General features: G+C 38.9%; 1 non-coding gene across 1 annotated transcript; it reads right to left on the reverse strand.

The window, feature by feature from the left end:
• Nucleotides 1-5,725: 5,725 nt before the first annotated feature.
• Nucleotides 5,726-5,798, reverse strand: TRNAN-GUU. The gene has a single exon. It is a non-coding gene; the product is annotated as a tRNA-Asn (tRNA).
• Nucleotides 5,799-7,392: the final 1,594 nt, after the last annotated feature.

Here is a 7,392-nt window from a genome sequence, read left to right on the forward strand (position 1 = left end):
GGTGTTATTAGCTTGCTATTATCAAATGACTCAAATTCCTTAACCTCCCTATGGCTGTAACTTCTCTATGGCTCAGTTTTCCTTTTATGAAACAGAAATATTAACAGTAATTACCTCCTAGGGTCCTTCAGGTCACTAAATAACTACGGAAGCTCCTGGACAAGGTGTCTAGATGTTTTCATTCTCAAAATGATTATCATTTTTAAAATCTCAATTGTATCTGTCAACTTCTGTTTTATATTTCTTCAAAAATTCGTGCCTTCTCACCATTTTGCATGAACAATTTAGCGAGGTTTGTCTGTGCTCTTGTTTCTGACTCCTCCGGATCTGATTTGTCTCTTCCGTCTGGGTGTCTTAGCTGGTGGAGTATGTATGGGTCACCCAGGGCTTCTGCACCAGCTAGAGGTCAGCGAAGGAAATGGAAACCACGCTAGATCTGTTAAGCTAAAGTAAATCAGTCTAGAAAGGGAATTGAGTGCTTAGAAAAACTCTAGAAGGATTGGAGGTGCTTCTTGAATGACTTCAAGAACAGGGCAGAATTGGCCTACTTGGGGGGACACCACCTCTGCCGTATTTTACTTTTACTTACTCCTTCTTCCATATTTTTCCTCTTTATGGAGATCTAAGTTTCCTGCCTGTATTATTTTCTTTATCTTCAAAGAACTTCTTTTAACATTACTTGCAAGGCAGATGTGCTGGCAACAAATTTCCTCAATTTTTGTTTGCTGTAAGAAAGTCTGTCTTTCTCCTTCACTTTTGGAGGATAATTTTGCAGAGCACAGAATTCTAGGTTGGTATTTTTTTCCTCTCAATACTTTAAACATTTAACTTCACTCTCTTCTTGCTTGCATGGTTTCTGAGGAGAAGACAGATGTAATTCTTACATTTGTTTCTCTATAGATGAAGTTTTTTTTCTCTGACACCTTTCAAGAAGTTTTCTTTATCTTTGACTTTGTATCATTTGGAAATAATATGCCCAAGTGTAGTTTTTTTTGTTTTTGTTTTTGTTTTTGGCATTTATCCTACTTGTTATTCTCTGAGCTTCCTGGCTCTGTGATGTGGTATCTGATATTAATTTGGGAGAATTTCTCAATCGTCATTGTTTGTAATATCTCTGTTTCTTTGTTTCTTTCTTCCCCTTCTGATATTCCCATTACACATATGTTATGGCTTTTGTATTTGTCCCACAGTCCTTGGATATTCTGTTCTGGTTTCTTTTTTCAGCCTTTGTTCTGTTTGCTTTAGGAGATTCTACTGAGACCCTCAACTCAGAGATTCTTTCCTCAACTGGATCCAGTCTACTAATAAGGCTCATCAAGGGTGTTCTTCATTTCTGTTAGTGTATTGATATCTAGAGTTCTTTTTGTTTTTTTCTTAGTATTTTGACCTCTCTGCTTGCATTTTCTGTGTGTTCTTGCATGCTGTCTATTCTATGCTCTAGAGCCATTGGCATATTATCATTGTGTTAAATTCTGGTCTGATAATTCCAACATCCCTGCCATGTCTGGTTCTTGTGCTTGCTTTGTCTCATCAAATTGTGGCTTTTTTGCCCTTTGGTATGCCTTGTCATTTCTTCTTGATAGCCAGACATGATATACTGGCTAAAAGGAATTGCTATAAATACACCTTTAATAATATAGTGATGAGGTGTGGGGGGAGAAGAACCAATCTATTGTCCTGTGATTAGATTTTAGTCTTTTAGAGACCCTGTGCCTCTTGACTGTGAATTTCACCAGAGATTCTTGGTTTCTTTGTTCTTGTTAGGCAGAATGGAATGGCAAAAGAGGGATAGAAGTCAGTATATCCCTTCTCCCATCTGGAAGGCTATAGCAAGCTGCATATTTCCCCTCCCCCAGATCAGTTAGGCTCCGATAATAGCCCAGCAGATTAATCTCTATTTAACTAGTTTCTCTGTTACTTTGGTGTATCTCAAAATGTAGAAAGTATGGGGGGATTTCCCTCTGATGTTTACTATGAGAACCTTGTCTAGCTTCTGGAGGTAAATCTCACAAAATTGTGTTGGACCCTTGCCATGACTGGGTCCCTGTGGATTTTTTAAAAGATTTTATTTATTTATTCATAAGAGACACACAGAGAGAGGCAGAGACATAGGCAGAAGGAGAAGCAGGCTCCCCGCAGGGAACCCGAGGTGGGACTCAATTCCAGGACCCTGGAATCACGCCCTGAGCAGATGGCAGAAGCTCAACCACTGAACCACCCAGGTGCTCCCCCCCCGCCCCGCCCCCAAGGGTTTTTAACTCTGAGAGTTGTCCATACTAAGCCTGCAGTAATCCATTACCTACCCTTCAGGTTTTCCTACCCCAGTATTGATTCCCACGATGGCTTATGCTTTTATGCTTCTCCACTCCAGTAAGTCATGATGCCCTGTGTTCACCTGCTGATCTCTCTGATCTTGAGGACAGCAATATCCGAGAAGTCCTCTTCTCCTTTTTCATCCTGGAAGTGTTGATTTTTCAGTTTGTCCAGCTTTTTACTTGTTGGGTTCGAGTGACAACTTCCAAACTCCTTGCATGCCTCTTCATTTTACACCATTTCATCTTACAGAAGGTTTCATAGGAATACTATATTTTGGGCAGTGGCAGGAGACCTGTGTATCTATTTAATGGATTCTTATTCAGCAATAAGAAGTTATGAAATACTGATTTGTATTACAACATGGGTGATCTGTGAAAATATTATTCTAAGTGAAAGAATCCAGTCAGAAAGAGTCACATATTGTATGATTCTATTTATAAGAATTGCCCCGGATAGGCAAATCTACAGAGACAGAAAACAGATTGGTGCTGGCCTATTGTTGGGGGAGCTTGGAGAGAAATGGGGAGTGACTGCTCATAGTACTATGTTTCATTTTAGAGTGATGACTATGTTCTAGAATTGATTATGATTATATAACTTTGTGAATATACAAAAAATGGATTATAAACTTTAAATGTGTGAATTGTATGATACCTGTGCTATATCTCAATGAAGCTGTTTCAGAAAATGCAAATTATAAATGAAGGGTGACTTTGGGGGTTACCTTGTGACCAGTATTTCACGCTGTGGTGAAATCACACTGCTGGTGCAATTTGGTCAATGGCCTCCAAATTAGTTTGGGCATATAAAAGTGTTAGAGATATACTGAATTTAGAGGCCACTCCAGAATTTCTACGTAGAAGAGACTCCAGGAAGGGATCTTGTTGGAAGGAGGTAGGATATTCATTTTGAGGCTATTATTACACAGCATGCTGAGTTTTTTTTTTTTTTTTTTTTTTTTTTTTTTTTTTTTTTTTGTAGATCCTGTGTTGCCTTGTGGTGGCACTGAGGGGAGGCTGGCTTTCAGAGATTATAGGACAGGGATTACGGTTCTCTCTACCCCCAGCTGCTATTTGGCTTCACTATCACCTGACCTCTAAACTGGGAGTCAGAATTTAAACATTGTCATGGTAGAGACTGTCTTATTAGTTCACCACCATCTTTCTTGTGTTTGCCACATAATAGATTCACAATAAATGCTTGTTGAGTGGATGAATGATGCTATTACTTCGTAGAAGTGATATGAAAAGGACGATGAAGTTGTGCAGGCTCAAATGAATAGCTCATCCTGTTTTTGAAAAAAATCTAGGGAAAAGATGAAGTGCCAGATAGGACTATAATTTCATTTTTATTGCTGTTAATGGTTAAATTAGAGAACAAGACTTATATCTGAAGGCATGAAGAATGATGAGTGCTGAACCTCAGAGCTACATATACTTAAGGTGCTAGACTCTTGCAGTAATGGCCCCAATTTATCCATAGCTCTCTGGCCAGCCCCCTCCCACACTTATTCTGGGTTCAGCCCTGTAACTTTCTTCAGCTAATGGAACATTAGAAAATACAACACAAGCAAGTGTTTGGAAAAATTCTTGTACATTGAAGCTTTCTTTGTTTTATTGTTGGGAAACCTTCCATCAACAGGAGAGCAATCATGTGCTAAGCTCCCAAAGGGTGAAAGGTCATGTGGGCAGAGGCTGCAGCTATAGTCATCTCAGCTGTCCCAGGTGAGACCTCAGAATATGAGTAAGGCTGTAATAGGCCACCTAACTCCAGTTGAGCCAACCTATATCAGAAGATCCTGTCAAGCTAACCAATAGGAACATGAGGAATAATGTTTGCTGTTTTAAGCTACTGTTGTGGATTGAGTTACGTCCCCAAAAAAAGCTATACTGAAGTCCTAACCCCTGGTACTTGTGAATGTGAACTTTTTTGAAAATAGAATGTTGCAAATATGATTAAAATGTAAGTTACAATGAGGTCATACTGGAGTAGGGGGAACCCTTCATCCAATATGACTGGTGTCCTTATAAGAAGAGGAGAAGAAGAGGAGGAGAAACACTGAGACAGACACACAGGGAGAATGCTATGTGCGTACGGAGACAGAGGTTGGAGTGATACCTCCACAAGCCAATGAATTCCCAGGATTCCTGGCAATCACCAAAAGCTAAGAGAAAGGCATATGACAAACTCACTCATAGAGCCTTCAGAGGGAGTGTGACCTTGCTGACACCTTGATTTCAGACTTCTAACCTCCAGAACTGCAAGAGAATATAGTTACATTGTTTTAAGCCACCCAATTTGTGGTACTGTGTTAAAGCAGCCCCAGGAAACTAATACAGGGATCCCTGGGTGGCGCAGCAGTTTGGCGCCTGCCTTTGGCCCAGGGCGTGATCTTGGAGACCCGGGATCGAATCCCACGTCAGGCTCCTGGTGCATGGAGCCTGCTTCTCCCTCTGCCTATGTCTCTGCCTCTCTCTCTCTCTCTGTGTGACTATCATAAAAAATTAAAAAATTAAAAAAGAAAAGGAAACTAATACAGCCATTACATTTGGGATTGTTTTTTTTTTTTTAAAGATTTTATTTATTTATTCATGACAGACACACATACACACACACACACACACAGAGGCAGAGACAAAGGCAGAGGGAGAAGCAGGCTCCATGCAGGGAGCCTGACGTAGGACTCAATCCTGGGTCTCCAGGATCACGCCCTGGGCTGAAGGCAGGCGCTAAACCGCTGAGCCACTGGGGCTTTGTTATAGGGTAAAAGCTAACTGATATACTTATCTGCTCATTCATGTGGCAACGGACCAGGGTCAATATGCCTTCCCAGAGAAAATTTACAGTATGAAACAGCATTCTATTAGAGCATTGGCTCTAAAAGGAGAAAGAAGAAGGGCCTAGGCCTCGCATACCTAGTTTATTCTCCCCAGATTCATTAAACAGATAAGTCACCCTAACTACCTTGTAGTTTGGTCTGTGAAAAGGTGGAAAGAATCTAGGAATGTCACACTAATTGAATTCCTCCTATGGATGAAAGCAATCAGGAATTGAGAAGAAGCATCTTATTTATTATATGTCATATACTGAATAAATGAAAAAAACGGAATTATTACTACTAAGACTTATAGAGAAAAACTGAAACTCATCCAGGAAAATTGTGATCATGGGTGAGCATCACACTTGCAGCTTAATGTAATGTTCTTCTCCAAATGGCTGCAATATTTTACTTTCCCATCAGCCAAGTATGGATATGCCAAATCCTAGGTCATAAAGATTTACCCAATGTTTTTTTTCCAAGAGTTTTATCTCTTACATTTTGCTTGTTGACCAATTTGAATTAATTTTTGTATATGGTATAAGGTAGGGGTCCAACTTGATTCTTTTTCTTCAAAGTAAACCCTACTTACCCCCAGTGTGGGGCTCGAACCCACAACCCTGAGATCAACAGTCACATGCTCTACCAACTGAGCCAGCCAGGCATCCCCAACTTGTTTCTTTTGTATTCAACATCCAAAGGAAAATATATATAGTACATCACTTAGGATCTAATAGAATGGTGAAGTATATAAACATAAATAAGCATATACTATTTAGTATAATTCTTGGATATATTTTAAAATACCCAAGGGTACATCACATTCTCTGTAGAATTCACCTGTTGTCATAAATTCCCAAATAAATTGTTGCTATTGTAAATGACTTGCAAGTATGTGCATCTTAACCAGCCATTTATTCAAAAATTTAATGAGAAACAATATCATTCTATAATCTTTGTGCAAATTGGAAATGACTTTGCCATCTTGATGGATCACAATGTATGGTTGGCTGAGTTTCAGTAGCTTGCTTGACGATGATCTTTTAAATCCTACAATTAAGTGTTTTATTTACCTTTGGTCATAGGTCACATCCCCTTTATTTACTAGTAGCAGTTCTGCATGGGAAGTTCCCAGTCAGAGGGACTGTGTGGGTAGAAGACCAAGGAATTCATGGAGACAGATGAGGGTCATCATTCATCCAATGAACCTTTCTTGGGTATTTACTACATTGAAGGCACTGTGCTAGATGCTAAGATACACAAAGGCAGTGGGAAGTTGTTTTTATTTTCAAGGGGCTGGCAGACCAGTTCAGGGTATAAAACATGTTTAAAAATTACCATAGCACTAAGATAAAAGTAGTTAAGTGATGTAGGAGAGTTACAAAAAAATTGAAACCAGCCACATATCATTCAGTAAGTAGAGTGACCATATATTCTGGTTCTCCCTGGAAAAATCAAATTAACACCCGTTTCCCCTATATGATAGTGTCCCGTTTCTCTCTAGAAAGTGTCACGGTCTGTATGATAAAGTATGTGGTCACTCATAAAAATAGGTGAACCGTCAGAGAATTAGAGTGTTGAACAGCCATATTATGGTTTCCTGGTAAAAGAAATAAAAGAGTGATAAAAGGCAATTGCACATAAAAATCTGTTACATTTCTATACACTAACAGTGAATAATCTGAAAAAGAAATTAAGAAAAAATTCCATTAATAATCGTATCAAAAAGAATAAATCCCTGAGGAATAAATTTAACCAAAGAAAACAAGAAAACTACAAAACATTGCTGAAAATAATGAAAGCAAACCTAAAGAAATGGAAAAACTTCCTGTGTTTATGAATTGGAAGACTAAGGATCAGGATGACAGTGCTACCCATAGTTATCTACAGATTGACTCTAATCCCTAATCAAAATTTCAACAATTTTTTTTGCAGAAAAAGAAAAATCCATCCTAAAATTCATATGGAATTTCAAGGGATTCTGAATAGCCAAAACAATCTTGAAAAAGAACAAATATAGAGGACTAGCACTTCCTGATTTCAAAGCTTACTACAAAGCAGCAGTAAACAAAACAGTGTGGAACTGGCAAAGGGACAGATATACAAAGCAGTGGAATACAATAGAGCCCAGAAATAAGCCCTTACCTATATGGTCAATAGAATTTGACAGGGTTTCCAAGGCCATTCTTTTCAGCAAATGGTGCTGGTAAAAGTGGATATCCACCTGTAAAAGAGTAAGTTTGGAACCTTAACTCACA

Source organism: Vulpes lagopus, chromosome X, assembly GCF_018345385.1.
Source record: "Vulpes lagopus strain Blue_001 chromosome X, ASM1834538v1, whole genome shotgun sequence".
Lineage (NCBI taxonomy): Eukaryota > Metazoa > Chordata > Mammalia > Carnivora > Canidae > Vulpes > Vulpes lagopus.